Source organism: Cupressus sempervirens, chromosome 4, assembly GCF_028749045.1.
Source record: "Cupressus sempervirens isolate cs-2001-9-10 chromosome 4, ASM2874904v1, whole genome shotgun sequence".
Classification (NCBI taxonomy): domain Eukaryota; kingdom Viridiplantae; phylum Streptophyta; class Pinopsida; order Cupressales; family Cupressaceae; genus Cupressus; species Cupressus sempervirens.
The window spans coordinates 548,522,813-548,536,381 of NC_143121.1; positions in this window are offsets into that span (position 1 = coordinate 548,522,813).

The following is a 13,569-nucleotide window of genomic DNA, read 5'->3' on the forward strand; positions in this document are numbered from 1 at the left end:
ACTTCATCTACTAAGTAGCAAGTGCCTCCACCATCATCGGATTTGGCTACACTGCAACAAGGTATTTCTACTATCAATGCTATATCTAATTTTGTTTCTAGCCCTTCTATTTCTATTGTTGTTACAATTCCAAGTGTGCAAAAAGCAAGTACAAGGATAGTTGAGATATGGCATCAAATGAGTACAAAAGTCTCTAGTAAAGATAAAGGTAAAGAAGAGGACATTGAACTAGATGACAATATAGTTATCCAGAATTGGGATATCTATACTCTGAATCCTAATCAAATGAACATAATGGGTGAATTGTTGCAAAAGAGAGATAAGCAACAAAAGCTTAGAGAAGAGAAAAGTAGATAAATCCAAGTGCTTGAAGATGTAAAGAACATACTTATGGATGCACTGAGTATTGATGTTGATAGTATACAACCTATTTTCTATCAGTTGGTAGAAGTCTAGAAATTAAATGAAGATTTTGATAGGCAAGGAAATTTGCCATAGAGAGTAGAGAGGAAATTTGAGAACAAAGTATTGGACCGAGTTGCATAGAAAAGTGCAATAAATCAAGCAAAATTATCTACTACTCTCAGCTCATTAGAAACCTCTGCAAATAATGTTACTTCATTATTTAGAAAATTGGGTGATACATCTATCTTCACCTAGGGAATCAAAGATAAATTATCGAAGATAGATGAAGACTTGAAGGTAAGTGCACACCAATTGTCACTTGAGCCAAGCTATAGTTTTGCTCACTATTCAAAGATAAGATATCTGACAAATTTGCAAGCATAATTATTAAGGGAAGAAGCTAGGATCATGGCCATACTTGTAGATATCCAAGGCATGATTCTGCAAAACATGGATGCATTGTAGAAACACATTGCACATTCCAAAATTCTCATCCATGACAATAACTTATCTATAGCTGATCATATGATGGAGTTATCAATAGAAGTACAAATTGTATGTCATGCAAGCAAGATGTTACATGAAAATTGGGACAAGATAATGGCATTTATTGTGAAGGTACATTCTGACTTCTTGTCACATTTTGGCATTACCATGTAGCATACACCTTTCACATTTATTTCAAAAAGGAGTTGGGGTTGGGGGGGGGGGGGGCAGATGTGATATATAAAGGGTAAAAGATGATATATATATATATATATATATATATATATATATGAAGGGGGAGAACTATAAGTATGTATTAAGAAGTATAATATTTGTATATATGTATGGGGTACCATAATATTATACATATACATGTACATATAATCATAAAACATCTTTCACAAAAGCAATTTTGAAATATTTCAAAAACAAAGTATGTTATTGAGTTGAAGACACTAGATGGAGGTAAAGAATGTTTTGACCTAAAAATTTTGAGAATTTAGTTTTGGATTGATAAGTATTTTTGTCACTAATAACAAAGGGGGATATTATTGACATTATGGTCAAGGTTTTTTTATTAGTGACTCACACTTAGTCAATTGGTTAGCAACTACCAAGCTTATCTTGCAGTTTATAGTGTTAACCGAGCAATCCAATTACTGCCAAATTCTACAGTTGCTACTGAGTTCCAGAATCTACATTTAGTTCATGCCAAGTAATATCTACTGAGTTCATCAATGAAAGTACAAACCCTTCTTCATAGTACTAACCAAGTTGCATAGTGTCAACTTTTTTCTCTAGTGTCTACCAAGTTTGCAATGTTAGTGATGTGAATCTAGTGTTGTCTGAGCCAAGGTGTGTCAACCAAGTGATTCAATTTATATGCCAAGTTTCATAGTGTTCACTAAGTCACCAGTGATAATTGAGTTTAGACTACTTGGAAGTGATTAGTATGAATCAAGCTTCTATGTCTACCAAGTCCATGATGATGCTAAGTGTTGATAATGGTTTCTGAGTATCAGAACCTCACCGAGTTTGTCTTTAGAAACTGAGTGTCAATAGTTGGGTCAACTTTGTGATCTTGATAAAAACTTATGTTGTAGCTGACTTTGATGAATTGTAATTTGGATTGGTATATATGCAATGTATTATATCACATCGAAACAAATGAAAAAATAGAACATATGATGTGAATATAGAGAGTAGAAGTGTGAAGTAAAAAGGCTACAACTAGTATAAGGAGTAATAAAGATTTATCTATCACAACAAGGTGATCATTACATTTCAAAAGTATCTCAACTAGAAAATCAGAGTTGTAGCTTAGAGATCAGCTATTTGTTCATCCTAAAAGGTCTATTAGCTAAATCCTTTAACTGGGTAGACTTAGCAGTCTTTGTCAAATCTCTTTATCGAGTGCATAATTATTTGTATGTTTTGTAAATCCTTTTACAAGGTGGACCTAGAAGTCCTCATTGCTCCTAAAAAGGAACATTGTTAGAAGTGATCAATAGTAAGCCTTAACCAACCAACTTTATATGATAGTACTAAAGCTTGTGGATATCATCCCCACCCTAATTTTACTTTCTATTTGGAAGGTTTTTGGGTCACCATATCTTGTGTCAATATGTTATGAACATTTTATTGCTTTAATTCTTTCATGCATGCAATTAGATCAAAATATTTTATGAAGGATCAATTGGTGAAATAAGTTGAAGTTTTATTGGTTCTTGATTCAAGCGCCCCCTACGCCCCCTCCCCCCCCGCACTCTTAGTAACCTTTTCTACCTCACAATACTATCTTCTTATGGTTGTTGATTATATTTCTCACATGGTTAAAGATTATTAAGGTTGACAAATATTTTAATAGTTGGATAACTAATTCACCCTCCCCTCTCTTAGTTATCTTGGTGGACTTTATATTTCTAATAGATACTTTTGAAGAGAACCTTATAGAATCCAATTTTACTATCACTCAAGATGAATCCTTCTCCATTAACAATATTAAACCTTCCACTTTACTTCCACTTATAAATCTTGATCTCATTTATTGCTCTTGACAATATCAATGACCAAAACTATTGACTTTCCAAAGTGACTATGAGATCACTTTCTACCTTAATGCCCTTGAACCTATGGTCTCTTCCACCAATAAACTAATGACAAAAATGAATGAGTATGATATCAAGTACATTAGTTAGAAAATAAAGAGAAAAATTAGAAATAAGTGTTCTGAAGGATAAAACTACTTTGTGTAGTTTCAAAATGAAAAAAGAGAGAGTAAAAATTAAAGATGTATCCAAAGATGATAACCTCTTTCAAGCACCTTCAGATAAGGTACTTGGTATTACTTAGCCCATCAATCATGGAAAAGAAGAGAGCCCTGTAATTATTCATCTAGTTCAATCACTATCGGTAGAGGAAAAATAAAATAATAATTCACCAAATTCTTTAGAGAGAAAAAGATAAATTTTTCTTGGTTTAATTCTGATATGTTGGGGCTTGATTCTAATCTCATTATGCATCACTTATCCATACCTCCTTGTGTAAAAATATTTAAACAAAAGCTTAGAAAAATGCATCTACATGTTGCTCTTGTATTCAAAGTGGAGTTGGAAAAACTATTGAAGCATAGATATATTAGAACTATTGATTATGCCAAAAGGATATCAAATATTGTACTAGTCTCCAAACATGATAAAACCATTCATGTATGTATAGAATTTTCAGACCTAAATAAAGCATGCCCAAAGGATGATTTTCCATTGACAGATATAAACATTATAATGGACATGACTGCAACATATGAGATGTACTATCTTATCGATGGGTTCTCAGGGTATAACTAGATTAAGAGAACTCTTGAGGATCAAGAAAAAAACAACTTTCATTTTTTCATGGGGTGCCCTTTTTGGAACATCATTCCATTTGCACTAAAAATGTTGGAGCAACTTACCACAGAGATATGACAACAATATTTCCTGATACATGCATAAAAACATAGAAGATTATGTGGATGATACCCTAGCTAAGTCTAAGATAATAAATACACACCTTGAAGGTTTGGTAGTCAACCTAGATCACATGGAAAATTTTTAGCTTAGACCAAATCCAAAGAAATGTGCTTGTAGTGGACCACTTCAATAAAATTACTAGGATATATCATTTCTAGCAAATGTATTGAAGTTGATCCTAAATAAGTTCAAGCCATAATGGATATGTCACCTCCTTGTAATATCAGTCAAACTAGAAGTCTTCAAGGATTTCTCCAATCAATGAGGAGGTTTATCTCTCAACTTGCTAAAAAGGGCTCAACCATTTAACAAGAATCTTAATAATGAAGCTACATGTGTTTGGAATGAAGAATGTCAAAAGAGCCTAGATCAAATTTAACTGTACCTAGCAAAACCTCTTATCTTGAAACCTTTTATTCAATGGAAACCTCTCATATTGTATATTTCAACTATATCCACATCACTATGAGCATTTCTTGCACAAAAAGATGAGAATGGGAGAGAAATAACAATATACTAGATCAGTTGCAGTTTACTAACCTATGAGATTAATTATAATAACATTGAGAAAGCATGCTTTCTTGTTTTTTTTGCATCAAAAAAATGAAGACACTACATGCTTGTTCACACTATACACCTAGTATAAAAAATTGATCCTCCAAAGTATCTATTAAGTAATGCTACCTGTTGGTCATTTTTGCCTTCCTACTAAAATTGCCAAATTTGACTTCAGACATAGTAATGTTCACATATTTAAAAATTCAAATAAATGGGGCATGAAAATACTTTTTGTTAAAACCTTATATCATTTGGCTACACTTTTTATATCTCATGGGCTCTTATTTTATCCATCATTAGATCTTCCTAGATCAACAACTAACACTTCCTCACATTCTAAGAATTGTTAGAATATTGTACGATGCAAGAAAGTGACTTTCTTCAACGTGGATTGTGGGTTTCTTTAAATCATGTGGCTCATAATGTGATAGGGTGATGAGTGAGACTGAGCTAGCATATGGTGGGCATTTCATTGCTTGAGTCTTTGACATGATTAGTTAGGTGGGTCATATGTTCCTAGTTTCTACTTTCACCATGGGATGAAGGAAGATCAACATTTGTTGCTTATTCACATTTTGAAGATCCAAGGCTTTTAGAAAATGTAGAAAAGCAAGCTTTAAACATGTGGCACTATGGGTCCAGGCTCTTCACTGGACCATCTTTTGATTGTGATGACATATTGGCTGAGTTGGTGTTCATTTTCATTTTCATTAGTTGTCACATTTTTGCATTCTACTTTTTGTCAATGTTTCTAACAATCCAGGAAAGTGACTTTTTGACAAATGGACATGTGGGGTTAGTTTTCACAAGGGTGGTTGAGATGGATGCTTAGATTTTTGTGGGCCAAGAAATATCGAGGGCAAGTGTAGTTATAACTAGGGTCTCTCATGATCATTGATCATTTGGTGATTGACAATCAATGCTTTTCCACATTATGGAGTTGCAAGGATTTTAGGCAATATGTGGAAGTTCCTTGTGGAAACATTTCCTTGTAGGCCTATGTGGTAAGCAACAGTGCCATTTGATGATTAACACTAGTCAAGTTGTTGGTTTCATAGGATAAACAATAGTTATGTTTTAAAAGATAGCCTAGTTAGGGTGATTAGGCAATCAAAGCATGAAGACTCCACAAGGTGGCAAAAAAAAAGAAATAACCCCATTGGTCCATGTGGCATTTTCTAGTTGCAAGACTCTGCTTGACTACAGAACTTGGTGATTGGTGGGCCATAAATGAAGGGAATTAGATTTTCTTGTGCAATCTAATCTTCTTGATCAATTCCAACCACTTCCAAATGAATACAAGGCCAAAAGAGACATGAAGGACACTTCTTTTACTATCTAATTACCCATTTTAGGGAGTTTTTCATTGATTGGCATTATTTTTATCATTTCTAAGGTCCATCCAACTAGGTCTTGGTGATTTTCACATGCCTAGGCATGTACCATGATTATATTTCTTCTAGATTTGTAGTAATTAGTGAGTGGTAGTAGTTGAGTTTGGCTTCCAAGGCAGGATATCTCAGTTATGCCTGGGCCATAAACACAGATTTTGTAAGTTTTGTTAGGGTTGGTCATTTTTCTCTGATTCTATAGAAAAAGCATTCTATGCTCTTCTATTGTAATTTCCTTTTGTCTATGCATGAATGTATTCCCTATCTTACCTCATTCACCATTAATAATAAGTGTAAAACCTTCTTACCTTTATTAATGTGTTTATTTTATTTCTTCAATCTACATATCAATATCTACTTTGCCTTTGAATTTTATGCAATGAAGCTCCTTCCTTGCTTGTCTAATCAATATAACACCCTTTTAGTTGTAGGATTGGACATCCCTTACCACCAAAGTACTATGTTGATTTTCATTAAATGTCAATTCAGGAGCGTGAACTTGAGATGATGTCTGCAAAGTATATGCTCTAGTTTTCACTAAAAGTCACTACTCCTTTGAATGCAATAACTGTTAAGGAAATCTAGTTTATCCAAAGGAAAGACAACTATTAAATACTTAGAAGGAAATTCTAATTATTTAGCCATATATCTATGCACCTACTGCTACAGGAACAGTCACTGGTTCTATTTCCAGTGGCTGCAGGAACAACAGTTTTAACTCTAACTTAGAAAACTAAGTCTAACTTCTACTTACTAAAGTAAAACTCCACCTTCTGCGTGGGCCCCCACGGAAGAATGAAGGAAAGAGAAACTCAGATAAAAGTGTAGAAATTTAGCAAAGGCATGTATTCATCAAATATGTAGTATTGCAATAATTTAGGAAAAACAGTAAGATGTCTATCAACTCTATCTGTCTATTCACTACTTAACCTCATAGATATAAAAGAGGTCTTATTTATGGAGAAGAAGAAAAAACTCCTAAAACTACGACTTCCTCATGAAGGAAATTCAGTTACAACTTTAAGACTGAAAACATGCAATTGGAAAGACATTAATTCTCCCTTAAATTCCCCACAAATATAGAGATCATAGCAAATGCTAGATTTTCTCATTTATTCATGTTCAAACAGCTTTCGAGGAATCCAAGTATCATGCTTTGCATGTTTAACTAATTGCATTGATGCTTACTTCCTTGCTCGGCCACTTAATCAAGTCCCACTTGGTTATTCATTAAAACAGGTCCCCTCTGACTTTTCCGCCAAGTCTTCTAGTTGCAATGGTGTCATAATGCTTCTCCTTAATGTCATCAATGCTTTAGCGTTATTCCTTCGTATTTTGTTTAACTCCACTCTGCTTGTATCCTGCGATCAACATTTAATACACACAAGACTTCTCGCAAACATTTATTTTTATTTATTATTTTATAAAGAAAAGGCATTAATTATTCAACTAATAGTTTTTGCAATCTCTTTAGCTATAGGAAGATCTACCCACATCAAACATTCATGAAGAAAGATTTTTACCACAAAATGAACCCCTTTTTAAATATAATTCTGATTATCATTTTATGCCTTATGTCCATACTTTATACATCAAAAGTTCAAAACATTTATACTAAAGGATGATAAAGTTCAACATGTTATAGAAAAATGTTCACAAAAAGGGCTGATAAAACTTCTATTTCTTCATGTCATCATTTTTTTGTCCAACCGTCCTGAGGCTGGTCCCTTCAGCATCTATAAGTTTCTGATCCTCATCTGCAGTCTAAGTTCATTGGCGATTTTCTCTCCTGATTCATGAGCTCTGTAATTAAAATAACCATGATTTTGTTTCAATCTTTCCCATTTTTGTTCTTCAGCAATCATGTTATATTCAACAAACAAATCATATTTTCCAAGCATAGGATGCAGGAGTATTGGTGGTTGGAAAGGAAGAGGTACCTAATAATTTTTCTAATTTCTTCCCAACGTCAGATACCTGGGCATCCTGCTAATGGCTAATTCTAGATTTTGGGGAGAGTGAAACTCCCTGGTTTTTAGGTATTTTGGCAATAAAATCCATCTTCGAAGAGAAGGTTGTATAGCATCAGGGGCATTTTCAAAACAATGCTGCTCCCAATCTAGAAATGCCTGTTCGTGAACGGGGTGGATTTTGGCAGCAACACTTTGATTATTGCTAACGGAAAGCCAATCAAAGAATACTCTGTAAGTGTTCTATATTTTTGGCCGAATGTACAATGGTTCAAACATTTCCTTTTCCCTGTAAGGAGCAGCCTAGTTCTCTCGACTGATCTCATTCTGCATCCATGACATAACGGCCCTAAACTATACATCTCCCACATATAAAAATGAATTCCAATCTTTATCATCTCGTACAACAAGATTATGAACATATAATTCACAAAGGATATTCTTCAGAGTCATTGGAACTGAATTGAATGTTGAATAAAATTCTTGAGGAGTATGTAAAGAAGGGTTCAATCCCCCGAGTAATTTGAGACAACTGAAAATTAATCATTTGCTCTTTTAGGAACAGTGTATAAACTGGAGATGGGGACCTTCAATTTACAAGCTCTGGAATGAGCTTAGCGATCTTTGTGACACATTGTTGCAGAATCTTAATTTCATTATCCTTTTCTTCAATTTGTTGTGCTTGTTTCCTGATAGTTTTGAGCATTTGTTTCTTCTCTAAATCCCAATTTGCTTTCTCCCATTGAAATTTTTGGTACAGATTAAAGTTGGTTGTTAATGGAGTGGAAATGTCTAGTGGTGTATAAAGATAGACAATAGGTCTATAATCTTCAAGGCAGTACTCAGGATGATGGTGGTCATTAGTGCTGTCGTCCTGAGAATGCTGTTGTTCAACAAAATCATTATGTTGACAAGTAACAGTGTTATCAACTTTTTCTGAAGGGGTAATGGCTGCAGGATAGGGTGCAATAGTTATTTTTTCTTGAAATGTTTCAACAATTTCTTGAACCATTTCTTGTGCAACAGATGGATATTCCTCTGGTGGTAGATTATCATTTTCCTTCGCTGGGTGTCCAACCTTAGGCACTATTTCTTCTGAGGATTCTGTGTCACTATCAACATTAATAGGACTATTCAATTTTGCAAGAATTTCCTCAGCATTATTTTTATGTTCAGGAGTAGGTGTTGTGTGCTCTGGTGATTGTGTAGGTGTAGGTACTGGAGTTTCAATATCAATAGGTGGCACAGGAGGCTCAGCAGGTGGTGCAGGAGGTTTAGGTCTTATATTCACCCCAGACTTTCTGGTGACTTACCGTGGGGTAGAAATTGGTTTCTTGCCCTTATCAACAAATTTCCCTTTATTCACATTAAGTGTAGGTTCTTGTGATACTGGAGGTACTTCTTCTGAACCTTCCTCTAAAGCAACTGTGTGTGATTTTCTCTTCCTAAGAGTTGAGGCTTCTACAGTCAAAATTTTCCTCTTTGTAGTTTTAGGCATAGAAGCAGAAGCCGAAGCTTCTTGAGCCATTCTATATACTACTTTTTGGACTCCTACAGCAATTTTCTCTCTTGTCCCTACTCCTTGCCCTTTAGGTCCACCCCTTCTAGGTCCTTGTTGTACATAGGTAGCTTGCCTTTTGATGATATTATAAAGGAAACTTGGAAGATTTATAGGACAATCCCCATGTCGCAAACCACTCAAAATTTTGAAATAAATAGCATGCAAATAGGAATATCTTCCTTTACAGGTAAAATATCTTATGATAAATTCAGCAGGGTGGATAAATTGCAGAGGGACAGATAACCATAATGTACCTTGCTTTTTGTTTTCCTCTAGCCGAGGATCTCTTGGTACTGAGAATTTTTCTTTTTCTTGTCGTGCATCCATCTTTGTCCAACGTTCTCCAATTGTGGGTAACCCAGAAACTTCTACCACCACTTCTTCGGTGAATTCTACCCGAATGCCCTTAATAGTTGCATATCCATTCCTCATTGTATTATGAAATTGGAGTTCAATTTCTTGATCAAATTGCTTCAAACTAAGACAATAAGCCAGCCAACCTCGTTGTTGAAACAAACTACATGTTGCTGGGTCTACCAGTAAGACTCTGTGATCTGCTGGATGATAAAGTTCAGCATGTTATAGACAAATGTTCACAAAAAGGGCTAATAAAACTTCTATTTCTTCATGTCATCATTGTTCCAATGTTTTTGGTTTTTGATTTTTGTGCAGTTGTCAGACTAAAATAAAGTTGAATCAGTGTATATTTTGGAGTATATTCATAAATAGTGCATTGTTAAGCTAAGATATGATTGAACAATCTATTTTAGTGCATCACCCTCTTAGGTTAGAGTAGGTATATTTTCTTTCATTCATTCCTTCTCCCTTTTCCTCTCCAAGTATAGTTAGGTGCACCCTGATAGTAAAGGAAGTCAGCCTTCTCCAGAGACTCAACCTCACAGTTCAAGTCCCACAGCTTTGAGGTTGTTTCCATCTTTCACAAGGTTGTCCTTAGGTAAAAACTTTGGACAAGGGTATAAACTTTTGTGACAATAGTTTTTGGCATGCCCAGTGGGACTAATATTTAGAAGATTACAAGTCTACTAGTGTCAAGAAGAAGAAAATTTCATGATCATGTTGAAGAGATAGTATTAGCTTCAGTGTTCAAGCCTTCAAGAGGCTCATCCTTTAAGTACTTGGCAACTCTACTCTGCTAATACATCTAGTTTCATACCATAGTTGTTGTTATTCGTGCCCAAAGTTGAAACAAGGGCATTTTCTAGAGGTAAGTTTCAATACCAAGAGCTTCCATTTTCCAACCCTAGAAGAAGAAAGAATAGGGTATCTCTATCACCAATTAGGAGTGCAACAGTAGCACATACCCTTGTAAGATCCATTTCCATTCCTCTTATTGTTAGATCCCAACCTAGAGTACCATCATCACATATAAATAGGTCACTTGTTTACATGGGTAGAGCTCATGCTTCTGATACCTTTAATGGTGGAAGTCCTCTCCTATTGGCTCAAAGACATGACATACAAATATCAACTCTTAAAAGTATACTTGAGTTTACTGGTGAGACTTCTATTTCTCCATTAGAGCACATTCAAGAAGTTGCAAATGCATGTAACATAAATGGAATATCTGAGGATGATGCCATAGTCAGGCTTCTTGCCTCATCCTTGAAAGGAAAAGCATTGCAATGGTATAGAGGGTTGCCTCATAACTCTATAATAGATTGGTATGGATTAGGAGTAGCCTTACACAAACATTTTGAGGATAAGAGTGATTATTTGTCACTCCTAGAGCAACTAACTACTATAAAGAGAGCCCCCCATGAATGTATGATAGATTTCAATTATAGAATTCAAAAACCATGGGATAAAATACCTACTACAATGAAGCCTACCCCTGGTAATGCATTCTTGCATTACCTCAAAGCCTTTAAAAGTGATCTTTCCACTACAATACAAACCATGGGAGGAGATACATCGCCAAATGCTTATGAAATAGCAATAAGGGTGGAAAACATATTGATACAAGGAAGAAAGTTAGCCCCAAGGCCTCCTATGCCTTTCTTCCCTGATATTCCAAATCACTGACCAACAATAGCCCCTATTCCTACAACTTCCATATCATGTCCCCTTTCTCTAGCCCCTCAAGCTTCCACATCTTCAAATGGAATGGATGAAATTAAGGAGATGGTGTAGTCTATGATATTGAACATAGATAAGAGATTGCAAGGTTAGGAGAAGAAGTTGGTAGATAACTTCTCTGTGATGTAGAAAGTGAGCAAAAAAGTGGTGACTTTTGAGAGACATCAAGCTTAGGGTAATAAGGCTCATCAACTACAATATCAAACTCCAAAAAATGGTAGGCCTCCAAATCATAGTCATGGTAATAATTATTTCAATCAGAATAGATAGAATAATCAAGATTCTACTTCAAATGGAAATCAAAGTAGGGCCATAGTGCTTCAAAACAATATGGCTCAACATCAAGATTTTTGTCCCCCCTACAATTACTATTATGCCTATTGTATGTGTCAAAGGGATGAACTTATTTATCTTTGACCGCATAAGAGCCTGTTGTAAGACAATCCTAAATGGAGAGCCAATCTAAAGATGCCTCACATTTGCAATGACAAGGTGATTGCTACTTAATGAATCATTAGGTAGAGGATCATTGTAATGTAAACCAAGATTCCATTGATCACAACACTAGGAGCAAAAGAATGGCTATTGAAGATGCTACTCCTACTCTTAATTAGGCTTCAACATCAAATGCAATACCTTGTGTGCAAGAAATAAATGATCAACCCAATGCTCCTCAACAATAAAGACAAAATAGTAATAAAGGAGATGTGAGTAGTCCCCAAGTTATTCCATCTCAATCTCTTATAAATGTAGCTCCCAAAGCTTCTACCAAAGAACCTAATTCACCATTCAATGTGGTAGATTAGACAAAGAAGACAATTGTGAATATCTTAATTTGGGATGTTGTTGCCACTATACCTATTCAAAAGAGATTACTTCAATGAGAGTTAGAGAGCATTGAACCAAAGGATAAGCCATCAAGAGAAGAAAGTGCCACAAGTCTTGTAAAACCATCAAAGGGAGGAGAAGTAAGTAAGAAGATTAAACCTCCTCCATTTTATGTTTCTCTAATTGTAAGGGATAAAGTAGTCCACAACTGTATGATTGATTCACAGGCTAGTAGTTCAGTATTGCCCAAGTGTGTTGTTGATGCCTTAGAAATGAAATATGAGCCCATTGTTAGGGATGTATTGTATTTTTATGGTACTACTATCAAGACTATATGAATCCTTAGGAATGTTGAAATGGCTCTACATGCATTCCTTGGTTGTACTGTGGTCCAAGATATATTAGTTATTGAAGTCAAGCCACACTCTTCCTTTTGTCTCTTAAGATATTTCACTACCCAAATAGGTGGTTACATATCTTTTGATTGGTCATATATATTTTTTAGAATGAGATATGGAACCAAAGCTTTAATCGTAGTAGATCCTCTAGCCCTCCATTATATTGAGCCTTACACTCCTAATCTCATCAATATGAGTTGTAATATCTTAGAGATAGATGAAAATGATATAGTAAATGAGCCTACTACTTCCTTGGAAAAGATTCCTAATTTTCTCTTAAATGAATGGGCTAATGAATATTAGTTTGATCCTATATCAAAAACCCTGGAGATAGGGCTTGGTACATATTGTATATTAGAGAAGGATGCTCTTGTCCCTAACCTAATTATGACCAAGGAAGACACAAATGGAGTATGGAGCATGTACTTTTATGGATCAAGGAACAAGAATGGATTAGGGGCTGGTGTGATATTGATTTCTCCTGAACTAGAAAGGTACGACTTCTAATTTAGGCTTTAATTCAATTGTACCAACAACATAGGAGAGTATGAGGCATTAATTCAAGGTCTTCTACTTGCTCAAAAAAGAGGGATTCAATCCTTAAGTTTGTATGGAGATAGTAAATTGATTGTCAATCAAGTGAGAAATTAGAATGTCACTAAGAATGGTCTGCTCAAGTCTTATAAACATAGAGCATGAGATTTTCTTGAAGGTTTCAATGTATTGAATATTCAAAGCATTCCTAGGAGACATAATAGTCATGTTGACATACTTTTAGTAGTTGGTGCATCTTATGATGTGCCAAGAAGCCTTGAAGATGAGAAGAAGAATTAAATTAGGGTGGTGGTTAGGCTTGTTATCCCT